Here is an 18,104-nt window from a genome sequence, read left to right as displayed (position 1 = left end):
CTGACTACGGGCGAAAGGCGGGGTACACCCTGGACAAGTCGCCAGGTCATCACAGGGCTGACACATAGACACAGACAACCATTCACACTCACATTCACACCTACAGTCAATTTAGAGTCACCAGTTAACCTAACCTGCATGTCTTTGGACTGTGGGGGAAACCGGAGCACCCGGAGGAAACCCACGTGGACACGGGGAGAACATGCAAACTCCGCACAGAAAGGCCCTCGCCGGCCACAGGGCTCGAACCCAGGACCTTCTTGCTGTGAGGCGACAGCGCTAGCGGTTCATCTTGTTTCAAGAAAAAAACAAAACAAAGTATGCTTGTTTTGGGAATAAATTAACTTTACTGAAATCTTTGAATCTTTCATTACAATTCATACATTTCAAAATAGTCAGTGCCCCCAAAACGCACTGTTGCTTTGGTGTTGTGTAAGCACTGTAAGTCAAAATGCGTAGATGTTTTGTCAGCTCACATATCCTAAGTTTACTGCGGCTGTTTTCTCAGTCATTCAGAGTGAGGTCCTTCTAGATGCTGTACATACTCTAGACCAGACAAGTGCCTTCAAAAAGGCTATGAGTGAGTGGACAAGTTCAGTGGTTTGTTTTTTTCCCACCCACTCGTGAGGTTTTTGTTTATGTGTATGAAGGGTTTACAAGATCAGGCACCAAACAAACAAAACAAACAAACAGTCAGTGCCCCCAAAATGCATTGTTGCTTTGGCGTTGTGTAAGCACTGTAAGTCAAAATGCGTAGACTTTTTTTTTTTGATGCCTGAGGTCCTGGGGAAGTGGAATCTTAAGAGATGTTTTAATGTTTGAATGTTGAAATGGGGGAAAAAAAAATAAACTTGTTGCAATGCTACACGTGTCGTCAACTTGATTCAAGATAGTCTCTGGTCTCATATCTAGAGTATTTTACTAATTACAGGTCACAAAAGGAGAATCTTTTAAGCTAGCAATGCTTAGTTGTAGAATTTAACAATCCTAATATTAGTATATTTATCTTAAATTCAGTTTTTACTGCTAAGACTTTGTCATGAATTTAAGTGAAATACCCTTAAAATGAAATAAATAAAAATGACTTGAATGGCTAAATGTAAGAAGTACGATCTTGTTATAAGAGCTATTTTGATTATTTTGAGTTAATCAGATCTCGCATAATAAGTTCCCCAATCTTATTTTGGTATTATTTCCATCTAAAAACAGGTTAGATTTTTCATCTTACTTTAAGAAATCTTACCAAGTCAAATTTGACTAGTTCCATTGGCAGATTTTTTTCACCTGATTCAAGCAAATATGCTTTGTTTTAATCTTTTATTTCTTATTTTTGAAAGGCCATTTTTTGCAGTGTATTGCCAAGTGCCTCATCTGCCCAGCAGCCATAGCAATGACAAGTGCTATGGATGTTGGAAAAAAAAATAGTGAGCACACTTGAGACTACTACTACTGTCAAATGACACAATGTGGTGGTGAATTCATGGCATGGCAAACGACATTAAAAACCAGCTCATGGACAGAGTAAAGAAAAGTGGAAGATTTTGACTACAAATAGACTAATCTATAGATATGTCAGGTAATGCACACCTGCTTGTATTTGTAAGATACAGCTACAATAAAAAAAAATGCATGAGCATATGTTGTTTTGCACTCCACTGGAGGGAACATGTACAGGTCAGGACATTTTTAAAAAGGTAGATGGTGAAATGCACGAGGAAGAAATAAGTTGGGAAAACTGTGTCTCTGTGTGTACAGATGGAGTTGGAGCTATGCAGGGAACAAGAAAGGGACTAAAAGCCTGTGTTTTGGAAGTTGCTCCACATGCTAAATTTTCACATTGCGTTATTCACACAGAAGCTTTGGCTAGCAAGAACCTCAGACCCGAACTTTGCAGCATTCCCCAAACTGCGGTTAAAATGGTGAACTTCATAAAATCATAACCAGTGAAAACCAGATTGTTCGCCATACTCTGCCATGAAATGGCATCTGGCCATGAGTCACTTCTGTTTCACACAGAAGTCAAATGGCTTTCTTGGGGTAAAGTATTGACCAGACTGTTTGAACTGCATGAAGAGGTCCACATCTTCATATCCGCTGACGGTGGTTCTTCCCTTGCTAACCATCTGAGTAACCCGGAGCGGGTTGCTAGCCTTGCATATCTGGCAGACGTTTTTGAAAAACTAAACTGTCTAAATATTGCCCTCCAAGGTCCAAACACAAACTTCCTTACACTTTGACAAAGTAAAAACATTTAAAAAGAAGCTGGAGTGCTGGGCTGTACAAGTCAGAGAGGGCGGTGTTGAAATGTTCCCTGAGCATGAAGACTTTATGGACAGTTATAAGTACCCAAAGAATGAAAGGGGTTATTACCACTCATCTCCGAAGCCTGCTTGACAGTTTCAACAGATACTTCCCAGAAGATGAAATGCTGGTGAGATACGACTGGATTCATCAGCCTTTCACCACCTCCAGTGCACAACACCTGCTGTCGGAACTGGAGGATGTGCTTTTGAACCTCTCCTATGACAGCACATTACAGACTGCTTTCACATTGTGCACAGTGGAAGAATTCTGGCTGTCAGTGGCTGTGGAATACTTGACTGTCAAATGGGCACGGATGCCAGATTGATTATTCTGGGGGTTTGCGACTCCAAAAGATTAAGAAACTTAAGAACCACTGACCTAAATAATGTCAAGTCAAGTCAAGTTTGTTTGTGTAGCGCTTTTAACAGTAGACATTATCCCAAAACAGCTTTACAGAATCTGAATGACCCAAGACGTGAGCCAATTTTATCCCTAATCTATCTCCAATGAGCAAGCAATAATGATTCACTTCAACTGCAGTGGCACCTATTCTCATGGGGGAAGCCATAGCCTAAAGGTTAACAAAGCAGCTTTAAAACCAAAAGGTCACTGGTTTGATTCCCTGTGCCAGCAGGAATGGGTGAAGTGTCCTTGAGCAAGGTGCCCAACCCCCAACTACTCCCCAGGTACTGCAGCACTGCTCTGGGTATATGTGCTCATATTCCCAGATGGTTGAAATGCAGAGAATTTCACTGTGGTCTAATGTACACGTGATGAATAAAGGCTTAGAATTTTTTTACAACAGTGCAGTCCAGCAGGTGCCACACACACACACACACACACACACAGGTGCTTGAAAGTTTGTGAACCCTTTAGAATGTTCTATATTTCTGCATAAATATGACCTAAAACAACATCAGATGTTCACACAAGTCCTAAAAGTAGATAAAGAGAACCCAGTTAAACAAACGAGACAAAAATATTATACTTGGTCATTTATTTACTGAGGAAAATGATCCAATATTACATATCTGTGAGTGGCAAAAGTATGTGAACCTTTGCTTTCAGTATCTGGTGTGACCCCCTTGTGCAGCAATAATTGCAACTAAACATTTCCAGTAACTGTTGATCAGTCCTGCACACCGGCTTGGAGGAATTTTAGCCCATTCCTCCTTAAAGAACAGCTTCAACTCTGGGATGTTGGTGGGTTTCCTCACATGAACTGCTCGCTTCTGGTCCTTCCACAACGTTTCGATTGGATTAAGGTCAGGACTTTGACTTGGCCATTCCAAAGCATTAACTTTATTCTTCTCTAACCATTCTTTGGTAGAACGACTTGTGTGCTTAGGGTCGTTGTCTTGCTGCATGACCCACCTTCTCTTGAGACTCAGGCTACATCCACACGACAACGGCAACGAGATGTTATTTAAAAATATATCGCGTCCAAATGGGCAACGATCAGTAAAATATCAGGTCCATATGGCAACGCAACGCTTGCTGAAAACGATGCAATACACATGCCACACCGCTAGGGGCGCTGTAAGACGGTCCCTTCGGAGACACCAGAACAATAGAAGAAGTAAGGACGCATGCGCATAAACTATTATGCGCGAGACATCATATTAGCCACAAAGTCAGAAAAATCTGTTCGTAAAATTACATTATAATGACCAAATACAATGAAAAGTATTTTTCCAGTCTCACCTGTGAAAGGTAATCCCATGTGATCTCGTTTGGACGGCAAACCTGTTGGTACAGTTAAATGCAGCACATGAATCTTTATTCTCCGCTTTGACCTATCCAATATGGCGGCGAGGATGACGTATGATTCTACGCGGAAGGCGGCGTCTTTAATGGTCCGGAATAAATTGAATGCTACACATTGATGGATTAATTTGTTCTTCTACGCCCTTTTTGAGGAATGTATTGTAGGACTTAAACCAACATCTGAAGAGGTGAGATCGCTCCTTTTTTTCCCTATTTTTGCTGGCGGGATTGACTCTGCCCTAAGGGCAGAGTCTCTCTCTCTCACTTTGCACCATTACACAATAAATATTGACAGTGAAAATATTTTGTAAGCGCGTTTCATGAACCAAGTTATAGGATTTGTTGACAACTCGCATCGAGTTCGTTACACTTCTACCCGGCGTGAAGCACTCACAGTCATGTGGTTGTGACATCATCGTAAACAAATCCGTTCTACTCATCCAGACAACTTCACAACGACAACATTGCCAGATCTTTCCACTCTGGAACCCGTTCTCAAAAAGATTGCGTTTTGGGCACCCAAAACGCCGGTGCCGTGTGGACGCCAGGCCTAAACAATAAGCAATTGTATCAGAGTCACCTGAATCTGTTGCCGTGTGGACAGGGCCTCAGTTCATGGACAGATGTCCTGACATTTTCCTTTAGAATTCGCTGGTATAATTCAGAATTCATTGTTCCATTAATGATGGCAAGCTGTCCTGGCCCAGATGCAGCAAAACAGGCCCAAACCATGATACTACCACCACCACTTCTGCTTCCGGTTAAGAGTACACCATGCGCATTTTAGCTGCCACTTCTCACCGGAGCTTTTTTTTATTTTATTTTCTCTCTCTTTTTTATTTTATTATATGAATTTTTTTTGTATTTGTGTAGTTTGATGTTTGTTTTTGTTTGAGTGTTTTTGTCTGCCGGTTGTGGTGTAGCTCCGGACCCAGTTTTGGGTGTCAGTTCCCTCCAGGCCTTGGTTCACCGTGGGTGATGCCTGTGCTCCTAGCTATGGACTGCAGTGAGCTCGTTGCTCATTTTAACATCGGGGTTGTCCAGCGCTCTGTGCTTTAGTGCTTGGCGTGGTGTTCCGAGCAATGTTGCTCGGTGGCGTCGCGGCAGCTGTGCAGGCGGTTTGGGACGTACCGGCGCTCTGCGTGGTGGTGCTTCTGTGCTCGCTTTGTGGATCCATGCCGTGGCGTTCCAAGTGATGTTGCCGCCGCCGGCGTGGTGACTGTTTTGGCGGTGTGTGACTTGTTTTCATGTGCCTTTTGGTGGGACTGTGGCTGATACACTATTGGAATGACATCCTGGCCTCTATTTGGTGGACTGACTTACTTTATTTATTTATAACTGTAAAGCGACCTTGGGTTTTGTGAAAGTCGCTATATAAATTGAACAACTTCTTCTTCACCATGTTTAACAGATGGGATAAGGTTCTTATGCTGGAATGCAGTGTTTTCCTTTCTCCAAACATAACGCTTCTCATTTAAACTAAAAAGTTCTACTTTGGTCTCATCCGTCCACAAAACATTTTTCCAATAGCCTTCTGGCTTATCCATGTGATCTTTAGCAAACTGCAAACGAGCAGCAATGTTCTTTTTGGAGAGCAGTGGCTTTCTACTTGCAACCCTGCCATGCACACCATTGTTGTTCAGTGTTCTCCTGATGGTGGACTCATCTCATCTCATTATCTCTAGCCGCTTTATCCTTCTACAGGGTCGCAGGCAAGCTGGAGCCTATCCCAGCTGACTATGGGCGAAAGGCGGGGTACACCCTGGACAAGTCGCCAGGTCATCACAGGGCTGATACATAGACACAGACAACCATTCACACTCACATTCACACCTACGGTCAATTTAGAGTCACCGGTTAACCTAACCTGCATGTCTTTGGACTGTGGGGGAAACCGGAGCACCCGGAGGAAACCCACGCGGACACGGGGAGAATATGCAAACTCCACACAGAAAGGCCCTCGCCGGCCCCGGGGCTCGAACCCAGGACCTTCTTGCTGTGAGGCGACAGTGCTAACCACTACACCAGATGGTGGACTCATAAACATGAAAATTAGCCAATGTGAGAGAGGCCTTCAGTTGCTTAGAAGTTACCCTTGGGTCCTTTGTGACCTCGCCGACTATTACACGCCTTGCTCTTGGAGTGATCTTTGTTGGTTGACCACTCCTGGGGAGGGTAACAATGGTCTTGAATTTCCTCCATTTGTACACAATCTGTCTGACTGTGGATTGGTGGAGTCCAAACTCTTTAGAGATGGTTTTGTAACCTTTTCCAGCCTGATGAGCATCAACAACGCTTTTTCTGAGGTCCTCAGAAACCTCCTTTGTTTGCGCCATGATACACTTCCACAAACATGTGTTGTGAAGATCAGACTTTGATAGATCCCTGTTCTTTAAATTAAGAGGGTGCCCACTCACACCTGATTGTCATCCCATTGATTGAAAACACCTGACTCTATTGGCCCTTTTCCACTACCCTTTTTCAGCTCACTTCAGCTCGCTTCAGCTCACTTCAGCCCGACATGGCTCGCGTTTCGACTATCTCAGAGCAGCATGACTCAGCTCGCTTCAGCCCTGCTTAGCACCCAAAACTCGCACGGTTTTGGAGTAGGGCTGAAGCGAGCCCAACCGAGCCGAGTGGGGCTAGGGGCATGAGGAGACACTCCCTTGTGCACAGATTGGTGAGGAGGAGTGTCCTCACATGCCCACACACGCCCCGCGAGCACGCTGGGATCTGTAAACACCGTAAACCCGGAAGAAGAATTACGAGAATTTCTGAAGCCTTTTGCGCCTCGCCTCATCTATATGCTCTTGCCAGTATCTGTTGGCATTGTCGGTGACAACAAGCCACAGCACCAAGACCAGCAACACTAATGACTCCATGTCCTCCATGTTTATTGTTTACTATTCAGGTTGTGAGACTACCGCTTAAAAGCTCACTGATGTCACTATTTGCGCCGCCTAACGACATCACGTGACGTCCACCCACTTTCGCTAACTCCACCCAATGTGTCCACCCACTTCCAGCCAGCACGGTTCAGCGCGGTTGTAGTCGAAATGCAACTCCAACAACCCCAGTCAGCTCGACTCAGCCCAACTCAGCACGGCACGGCTCAGCCCAACTCAGCCGCATTGGTAGTGGAAAAGTGGCATAATTTCACCTTTAAATTAACTAGAGGTTCACATACTTTTGCCACTCACATATGTAATATTGGATGATTTCCCTCAATAAATAAATGACCAAGTATAATATTTTTGTCTCATTTGTTTAATTGGGTTCTCTTTATCTACTTTTAGGACTTGTGTGAAAATCTGATGATGTTTTAGGTCATATTTATGCAGAAATATAGAAAATTCTAAACGGTTCACAAACTTTCAAGCACCACTGTACACTACTTTTTGTGCTGCATTGTGGGATACTCTGAGCGAACTATGTCGGGTGTAAATCAGCCTCACTAAGGTTTCGGACAGCACTACAAAATGGTGTCCCAACTATATAGTGCTCTATATAGTGAGTAGGGAGCGATTTCGGACACAGGGATAGAGCTCAGTGGGTTGGTCTGGGAATTAGACAGTGCCCCCTTCTGGCGAGAAGCTTCATCGACTGTTTTTTGTAAATAAGTGGTTTCCTTACTGAGTTTATTAATTTCTTCCTCAGAGTGATTACTGGACCTTGTAGGAAATTTAGACGCCATTTTTCTGAACCTGTAAAACAGCATAACTTTAGATAACATCTTCATCGTTTTTCCTCACTGCAGTGCTGTGTATGAGGACTAGCTAGCTGTTTAACGTTAGCCACAATTAGCGTAAATTATAACGAATGTAACTATTCACGAATAAAAAGTCATATTTTTTATTTAATCCTCAGTTATTACCTTTAGCTGTATCTGAGCAAAATATATTTACATACATGTTAACCTGACCTTAATTATACAATCTCTGTATTTAAGGAACTTCATGTTAGGTTTATATAAGTATTATTCTTGACCAAGAAGGCAGTAATTTATTTGTGACAAAATTAAAGATTGACCTTATGTCTTGGCTGGACATTGTTTGGGAACATTTTGTTTATTTTGATATGAAATGTGTATTGTTGATCAGAGATGTGTTTAGATGGCGACAGGGTCTGCGATGATATCACACCCACCCACAATGGCCTTTGATATCACACACAACCACAGCTGCACAAAGAGTTAAGACTTTATATTTTTAAGATCCTTTATTATTTTGGACTATTGCATATACTATGACAGTGATTTAGATTTAATTGTTAGATCTAAGATGCATTCAATGATTTAAGTTAGTTTTATAATTACAGAATATAATTTAGGATTGTTAAAGACATTCTTATTTGTTATTTTGCTTATGATTGTCTTACTACATATTGATGAAATCAAGATGTAATTTGCTGACTTAGCACAAGACACACATTCATGTGTTAAGAATTTATGAGCTTTTCATCCTTTAGCTTTTAGATCTTTTAAACTATTTCTGTTGGCATTTAATTTCTGACTTCGTAGACTAGACATATTATCTGTGTTTAAAAATTCCATCACCATCTTAAGTACCTATTGCCCTATGTTATATCTGACCTGAAGGGGTGTACGTAAGCAATGACCTTTAAAATCTGTTTGTACCTTGCTATCATGTCATATCATCAGAAATATGTCATTATGTTATGATTTACACACACACTGATGGAGATTTGACCTGCCCCAAGATCAAACTGCTCACTTGCACGCAAGTCAAACACACACACATACATCTGAACATTCCATTAGAACAGTGATGTAATTAAGATGTGAGACACACACACACATAGACACAGATATCAAAATGATGTCACTCACTCACACCCCCCCATAGACACACACATACACACATTCACGCACACATACATATAGATATCAAACAGTGATGTCATTTACACACAGATAACACTCATATATAATAACCCTCTGTATTCTTGTCCAATTGGGGGAACTTGCGAATAAAGATGTGAACTACATTGGGGTTCCTGTCTTTCTTTGCGACTAACCCCCCCAGACGTCTGGGCGGCACGAGGGCGGGGGTCCCGAGAAGTAAGTTGACCGTTTCCGACTGGGTGAACCCCAACACTTCACAACTCATGCACTTCATTTCACTAAAAAATTATTTATTTTATTTCATTTATTTATTTAAAAGGACATTGCACATTAATCAACAAAACTGTAAATGTGCCAGTGTTAGCCAGCAGACTAATTTTCAACTGCAGTCCTTAGGCATGACCCATGTGACCAACTTTGGTAAAAGTCAGGTTGTTAAAAACAATAAAAACAAACAAAGACATAAACAAACATAACAGAAACAGAACAAACAAACAAACAAACAAACAAAAACAGTAACAGAACAGAAAAGTGTTTACACATCAGACAAACCATCAAGACACTCACATCACTACAAACTGAATCAGTCTTACAAATACAGCCACTTAGGCAGTACACAACAATGTAGACAGAGCGGGAGACAACATCATACATCTTAAGCCAGTATCTCACTGGGCTGCGACAGCCTGCGACTAGTTGGAGACACAACAATTGCGATAAAATATGTGAATTCAGTTCTCGCACTTCAGCCAGTATCTCACTTCACGGAAACCGACTTGAGAAGGGTTCGTGACGGCTTTGCGACGCCAGCGACGCATTTGTGGCTATTTTGAGAGAAATTTTGTCGCACGAATTTTTTGAACATGTTCAAAATTTCAGCAACAAAGGAGCGACACTTTGCGACTCATGCGAGGAAATTGAGAAGCACCACGAATGTTTTAAGACACTTTTGAAACTCTCACGCGAATGACGTTCGCAATTTGTCGCAAGCTGTCGCAGCCCAGTGAGATACTGGCTATACCACAAACAATGCCAGAGACAACAACACCTTATAAACAGGACAAAAGATGTCACTCACTATCATACACTCTGGCAACAGACAACATTTGATTGGAAATAAGGGAACGCCAGTGTCTATGGTGGAAGTGTCATGTGGTTAATGATGTTCACATATTTGATTGTTCAGAAGCCATTCCTTCAGGTGGTGACTAAATGTACTATAAGAGGTGGAGTTTCTTATGTCAGTTGGTAATGTATTCCATAAGTTAGATGTTCTCACAGAAAAGCACAGTCAACCAAAGGCACTGTACCTATGAGGGATTACACAGCCGCCTCTTAGGGCAGACCTTGTAGCTTTACTGTTGGAATCTTTCTGCTTTATAAAGGCACAAAGTGGTGGTGGTGCCTTACCATTTATGATTTTAAAAATTAAGCAGGCATCAGTGTGTTTAATTAAGTTGTCCCAGCTAAGGATGTTTATCCAGGGGTGTAGCTAGGATTTTTCTAAGGGGGGGGGTCACACACTGACTGGCAGCCTGAGTTCATACCTGCAGGTTTGTAAATGAAAAAATACAGTGAATACATTTGAGAAAATAACATGGTCTTTGCATCATTCTTTCATCTCATGTTGCGAACTGTTGAGATGTCGGACAATGATTAGGCCAAATCAGCTTTATCTGGCATCATAATTCGCAACTAAAAAGACTGCAGCTACAGCTGGCAGCTTGACCACTTTGTGTAAGATTGAATTGACTAAAGTGAAAGGTGAAATGTTGTTCAAAATTGCCATTAAAATAAAGATGGTGAAAATGAGTACAATGCCTCTCAAAAATGCTCTTAAAACTATGGATGGTGTAGAAAGGAGGACGTCCTGTATCTTGTAATGTGAAACGTTTCCATAACACAGCTGTGTGAGATAGCTGCAGCAACCTTTTGCAGGTACTCGACAAGCTATGGAACACTGCCAAGAGCGTTAGGTGCTTCATAATCTTCAAGATTATTTCATCTGGCAAATCAAGAAAGCCTACATCGACCAAAAAGAATGGTTGAGCTTACTGACTATACTAATGTTTTGGGCTAATTCTATCAAACCAAACAACAGCGACCATATCAAACCAAGCTCACTCACCGGTAACTGCCGCTTGGGCCGGTGTTTCTTGGTCTGCCGAAGGCGATGATGCATCTTGTTTTGAGTCTGTTTTATCATAAAAAATTGACTTAGTACTAGAATAGAACTATGAAAAAATATGTAACAAAAAATAATTACCATTGCTAGTTTTAGGTAGCTTAGAAACCGGCTCTTCCATTATTGCTGTTTCTTCCACATTTTCTTGATGATGTGTTCTAGAAACGGCACTAAAACTTAGCTTCAAAGCCACAAAATGCAACTTTGATGGAAAAAAATATATAATAAATTGCTTAGCTCTCTTCACGTCGAAAGAAGGAGGAAAGTTTTGCTTGTTTTGATACGGCAAATTATTAACACGAGGAAATACTCATAATTCGCAACTAAAAAGACTGCAGCTACACTGGCAGCTTGACCATGCTTTCTAGTGCGATCGTGTTGCGCTTGTGCAGAACTGGGTTTTCGCGCCCAAACCACAGGAAGTCCATACAAGGTTATAGAGACCCTAATGAGGCTGAGGTGACAATCTAGTTTAAAAAAATGTTAGAAAAATTACAGTGGGCACAGTATTCTTATGCGGATATTGAAAAAATGTATGGTCCGACAAGGGGGGGGGGTGTCACGGGCACCCCAGGACCCCCCCCAGCTATGCCCCTGTTATCAAGTATATTACAGTGATGATAGAGCTCGGGCTTTCTATCTAGCACCTTGAGAGCTTGCTTATACAGTGATAGGATAGGCTTCAGTGTTGTGCTTGTGGCCTGGATCCAACTTGTCATACAGTAGGTTAAATGAGGCATGATCATTGCATTTATAAAAAGCTTTGCATTCATAAAAACTGTCTGACAACTGTCTGTTGTCAGACAGTTTCTAATATATGTAAAATTTGACAAATTATACAGAGTTGTCTGCATTACCTTTTTTACTTATCTTTTAAAAACTAAGTTTGAATCTAGGATAATACCTAGATATTTAAAATGAAAGACTGGATGATCTCTCTGGACTTTAGGATCACAGTCTGATGCAGTGTTTGTCTTGCTAAAAAAACAAAACAAGATAAGATAGCCTTTTATTATCCCACAAGGGGAAATTTACATTGTTACAGCAGCAAAATATCTTATCTCATCTCCTCTAGCCGCTTTATCCTTCTACAGGGTCACAGGCAAGCTGGAGCCTATCCCAGCTGGAGCCTATCCCAGCTGACTACGGGCAAAAGGCGGGGTACACCCTGGACAAGTTGCCAGGTCATCACAGGGCTGACGCATAGACACAGACAACCATTCACACTCACATTCACATCTATGGTCAATTTAGAGTCACCAGTTAACCTAACCTGCATGTCTTTGGACTGTGGGGGAAACCGGAGCACCCGGAGGAAACCCATGCAGACACGGGGAGAACATGCAAACTCCACACAGAAAGGCCCTTGCTGGCCACGGGGCTCAAACCCGGACCTTCTTGCTGTGAGGCGACAGCGCTAACCACTACACCACCGTGCCGCCCCGCAGCAAAATATATAAAGAGAAAAAGATAAGGCAGTGAAGGAGTAGTGCAAAAGTACTAAGTATACAAAAAAGGATATAAAAGAAATAAACTACAAATTTAGAGATAAAAATTAACAAATTTGCATAAATTAACAGGTTTGCAGATATATAGTTAACATAATTGTATTACAAAGGTGGTATTGCACGTCTAAGTATTGCACAGGTATTATTACCAGTATTACCCAGATAGTATTGCACAAGTAAGTCCGTATATTGCACAAGGGCCATTTTAACCATGTGTAGCTAGCAGTTCGCTGTAAAGTACTGTAAGTTTATTTTTGATCTCAGTTTAACCATGACTGACGTGCAAATATTTTGTGTTTAATATTTTGTGGAACATTCCATTGCCCTGTGCTATCTTAAGGACAGGCTGTACATCAGAAAGGCTGTCTGAACATTTTGCTTATTATTGCATACCATTGCGATAATGTATCCTGCTTTGCTGTAGATAGGGCCAAGGTCTCTTCACTCGCACGCAGTCTGCACACACATACACACACACACATACACACACCCACATATAAAAGTCTCCTGTTGTCTTTTTGTCTTTGGGGAATTGTGAATAAAGACTGTGAAACTATGGGGTTCCTGTTTTGTTTCGCGATTCGCCCCAGAGCTTTGGGTGACACGAAGGGACCGATCTGCGAGAGGGTGATCACTCTGGTTGGAGCAAAAGGAAGAGACGGTGAATCTCTGACCTAACAGTTTTGGGGGCTCGTCCGGGATACTCCTGATCAGGTAAGACATCTCTTTTATTTTAAGGGACTTCCGCCTGGTTGGTAGTATCCGAAAACCCATTTATCCCCGTGAGAGTTGCCATGGGTCCGTGTGAGTTACCACGGAATAATTAATGTATCCCCGTGAGAGTTGCCACGGGTCCGTGTGAGTTACCACGGAATAATTAGTGCGCGCGCGTCCGTGTGAGTTACCATGGAATAATTATCTCGAGACGGTCCTTTCGTGTCACCATGGGGGGGGAAGTTGTGTTAAGGCACCCAGACCGGACCCCAGGGAAACCCCACGGGATTGGATGAATCGCTGTGGTTTAGCATTCTACACCAGTCCGTGGTTAGACAATTTGGCCGGCTGGACTGAATCCCAGCCTCAGTTTTTGACTTATCCTCGCGCAGGAACTTTTAAACCAGAGTATCTCGCCTCGGCACATAGACAAATATATGAGGGATTGGGTGACCCAGAATGGGATTATGATTATATGACTAGAGGCTATTTAGAATGGGTCAGAATGAAACCAACATGGGACGATTTTCACGGAATTAAAGAAACTAAGGAACAAAGAAAATCAGTACCACGCCCTAAGCCTGAAGACAAGGCAAAACCCGTTTCCTCTACACCTCCTGTTACTACACCACCTACAGCCTCCGCCCTACCTCCGCTGTATGAGGGACCGAATAACATTCCCGCTCCTGCATCCACACCGGTCCTAAAATTATATCCAGATTTAAGTAACCTTTCATGCCCTGCTGATAGCGCTCCCAGCGCGCCTGAATCTCTTGAGACAGGTGCTAAACCTGAGAAACCCAAGGCAGGTAAAAAACCCTCTGTAAGCTCAAATATGCCGGTACTAAAAAACGAGACTGACAACTCTGATTAGGATGACGATGATGATGTGGGACCAGATAGAGGTTCCCTTCCACTGCCGCCTCCCCCCGTGAATACTGCTTGTGTATGGGTTCAGAAGGGTAGAGGGCTGAAAATCACTCCGCCTTCTGCATCAGACCTGAAAGATATGTGGCAGATCACAGAATCCAGGGACACATGTCGGCCGAAACGAATCTGAGATAATCGCAAAAGAAGCATTTTTTTTCGAAATTTGTGATTTTTGTTTTTTTCCATCATGTGCAAGTTGAGATCTTGAAGAATGCAATCAGTATTTCAGATAATAGATTGTTTTGTTGGAAAAGCATACATTTTTTGTTGCAAATTGTCTCGTTTTTGTCAGGACTGTAACCTGCTGGGGGGTGTGGGTAAATTACCATATGGGCCATTCACATGAAGATTTAAGTCATTTGTTTTTTTTTCCACGAATCAGCTGTATGATCCGAGTTGAGCACATGGCTACTTAACCTGCATACAGGCGTGTGATTTCACTATGGAATGAGTTACTAAACAGAGCGCAGAGGAGCAAACACCGCGAAGCAAACAGACACTTGGTATTTACATCGGAGATGACCATTTCTAGCAAAAAAAACCGCAACCTCGTTTTCCAGATTGAATGGAATACTTGAATGATTGGATGATACATGGACTGTTCTAGGACTACATTATTCCATCGGAGGCATTGATGTGTGCAAGGCGATGTTTCTCTTTCTGATGGGGTAAGTTTATTAATCTAAGGCTGTGTGGTTATTTTTGCATGTAACGGAGAGTGTTGTGGTTTGGTTAAGCCTAGGTCACAACCGGACGTACGATTTTTTGGCCGTGTGATTTTTGGCGTTTCCCAAATCGCTGCGGTTTTTTTTTGTTCACGGAGAAAGACGCGCGTTGGCCGTAAGTTTGTCTTGCAACCTGAAAAAAACGTAAGCACCCGTAGAGTTTGTTTGACATGACAACAAACCTCTGTGGCCGGTCTGCGGCTCGAAAATCAGCACGTCACATGCGTGCTCTCGTGCTTTTCACACGCGCGCTCTCGTGCGTTTCATGCGCGCTCTCCGTGTGTTTCTTGTGTTTTTTGCATGTAGACCGGCCGTAGGAGCACGTACGGTACGGCCGGTTGTGACCGAGGCTTTACATGAAACTAGTGTTGTGTTAGTTGTGTCATCATCGTGCTATCTTTCTTTCTTACGGTGTGAGTAATTTTTCAACCACAAAGCGTTAAAGTATACTTTAGGACTTATTTTTGTACTTCATAATTGTGTTGGGCATACTTTGCATGGAAGGAAAATTGACGTGGTGATCTTTGTTTACATGAAAGTAGCATCGTGCTAGCTAGTAGGGGGTAGAGCTTTCCTTAATGTCATGCAAATGAGCACCATTATGTGCCCGCCCTACACCCAGAGTAGCTGAGATGGAAAACTTTGAGGGCGATTTTCTCCCTTTTCTGTTTTAAGAAGTATACACTTTCAAAAGGCCACACATTCTTCAAATATTGTCAGATCTCCACATGGAAGGCATCATTGGAAAGCTTAGAAACTGTACTTTCTGAATATGTCAATAACTCAAAATGCCCCCAGGCCGACATGCGTCCCTGGATTCTGTGATCTGCCACATATTATTAAAATGTTGCCTCCGTTAGACAAACCACTCAACTTCGTAGACATGCTCGTAAAAATGTCACGACACTGCCAGCTGGTAGGAGCAGATTACCATTTTATTTTTCATGCCGTCCTAGGTGACAGTTATGATGAAGCTGCATTGATAGTTGCAGTGCCATGTCTCTGCAGTGCCATGCAGTAAGTAGTTTATGCTACTTACTCTTACTTATACTTACAGTAGAAGAGTAAGTATAGTTTAGGCAATGTTTTAATTCAGCAAGAAACAGAGTTAACAAACGTTTACTTGAAGAATGTTGAAAAAAATTTGTCTTTCCAGTGGTGTTTATAAATCGGAGACTTGGGTTTATCTTTATTTAACCATTAAGAAAAACATAAGTTATCATGAAATCACAATTTATTATGATACATTGGCTTGTATAAGTATTCATTGTCCTTGACCCTTTCCGCATTTTGTTGCACTGCAACCTGGAACTGAAATGGAATTGACATGAAACTACACAAAATATGATTCAATATTCATGTGCTGTTAGGGTTTTGCTGGGATTCAAACCCGGGTCATTGGTGTGATAATCCAGCAAACCCCCACTAGGCCACCAGGGGGATGACTCAAGTGCAGAGGCGTGAGGCGAAAGTAGAGTATCAAAAAAAAAGTTTATTTACACTATTTACAATCCAATGGAAAAAACAAAAAGAAAATCCAAAAGCTCAGAAGATAAACCAAAATAAAAATATCCAAAGGTAAAATGTCCAAAAACAAAAGGAAAGGCAAAATGCTGAACGCTCAGAAGATCAAAAAGGTACAAAGTCCAAAGAAAGCAAAAATATCAAAAACACAAGGGCACAGGCAAGATACGTGGGACAGTGGAAACTAGCACTAGACAGCATAGCATAAAGACTCCGAGACAAGGGAACAAACAGAGGGGTATTTATACACAAACTAATTAAGGAACAGGGCGGGGCAGGAAACAGGCAATCAAGACAAACACAAAACACAGTGGTGGTCTCTAGAGGCCAAAACAAACATGACAAGATAAACATAACAGCGGCCTCTAGAGGCCAAAACAGTCCCAGTCCTAACATGTGCATCCTGTTTATGTTAAACAGTACCCTCTCTCTGAAGCTAAGGCTCAGGGAATTGATGGCATCCTACAGTCTCTCCTCGAGCAAGGCGTGGTGAGACCGTGTACCAGCTCGTACAATACACCTGTCAATCCAGTACCTAAACCTGATGGTACCTGGCGTTTTACGCAGGATTTACGTAAGATTAATGAACTGATTGTCCCTGTTCCACCCATTGTACCTGACGTTTCCTCTGTAATGTCACAGGTTCCTGCTCATCGTTGCTGTTTTTCCGTTATTGATCTCTGTTCTGCCTTTTTCAGTGTTCCTGTTGAAGAGCAGACACAGCCTTTGTTTGCCTTCACGCACGGGGGAGACAGTATACTTGGACACGTTTGCCTCAAGGTTTCATTGACTCTCCTGCTGTTTTCTCAGCCGTAGCTCAGGACGCACTCCATGACCTCTCCCTCCCCCAGGGCTCTGTGGTCCTGCAGTACGCAGATGATCTTCTGGTATCTGCTGAATCACCAGAAATCTGCCAAGAAGCCTCCTTACGCCTGCTCATCTGGCGCACAAGGGCTTTAAGGTTTCCAGGACCAAGCTGCAATATTGCATGGACACTGTTAAGTATTTGGGGTTTGAACTTTCACAAGGATGTCGTAAACTGTCATCTGACCGGGTGTGGGTGATTCTAGACACAAAGTGCCCCGCAACTAAACATGGCTTTCCTGGGTCTTATCAATTACTGTAGACAATGGATCCCTGACTGCTCTTTATATGACAAGATTCTCCGTTCTGCAATCTCTCATCATGATCCACTGCAGCACCCTTTGACCTGGACTGCCGCTATGATGGACGCTTACCACTCCCTCAAAAGCACCCTTTGTTCAGCCCCAGCCCTGGGTTTACCTGACTACTCCAAGCCCTTCCACCTCTATGCCTGTGAATATTATGGCACAGCCTCTGCAGTGTTGGCCCAGGAGCATGGGGGGGGGGGGGATGCGTCCTTGTGCGTTTTTATCTAGAACGTTACACACTGTTGCTTAAGGCCTACCTGCGTGTCTAAGGGCTGTCACCGCATGTGCTCTGATGGTTTTAGATGTGGAAAAATTGGTTTTGTCTCACCCATTGATCTTGCACTCGTCACATCAAGTTAAACAGGTGTTGCAGAATTTACAGACCCAACATACAGTGGTGCTTAAAAGTTT

The 18,104-nt window shown here is 42.6% G+C and overlaps 1 pseudogene; it reads right to left on the bottom strand.

The window, feature by feature from the left end:
* Positions 1–18,104, bottom strand: part of LOC132882556 (free fatty acid receptor 4-like) — a 52,500-nt pseudogene that overhangs the window by 27,301 nt on the left and 7,095 nt on the right.

The sequence above is a fragment of the Neoarius graeffei genome, chromosome 3, assembly GCF_027579695.1.
Source record: "Neoarius graeffei isolate fNeoGra1 chromosome 3, fNeoGra1.pri, whole genome shotgun sequence".
Taxonomy (NCBI): domain Eukaryota; kingdom Metazoa; phylum Chordata; class Actinopteri; order Siluriformes; family Ariidae; genus Neoarius; species Neoarius graeffei.
This window is presented reverse-complemented; position numbering and strand designations above follow the sequence as displayed.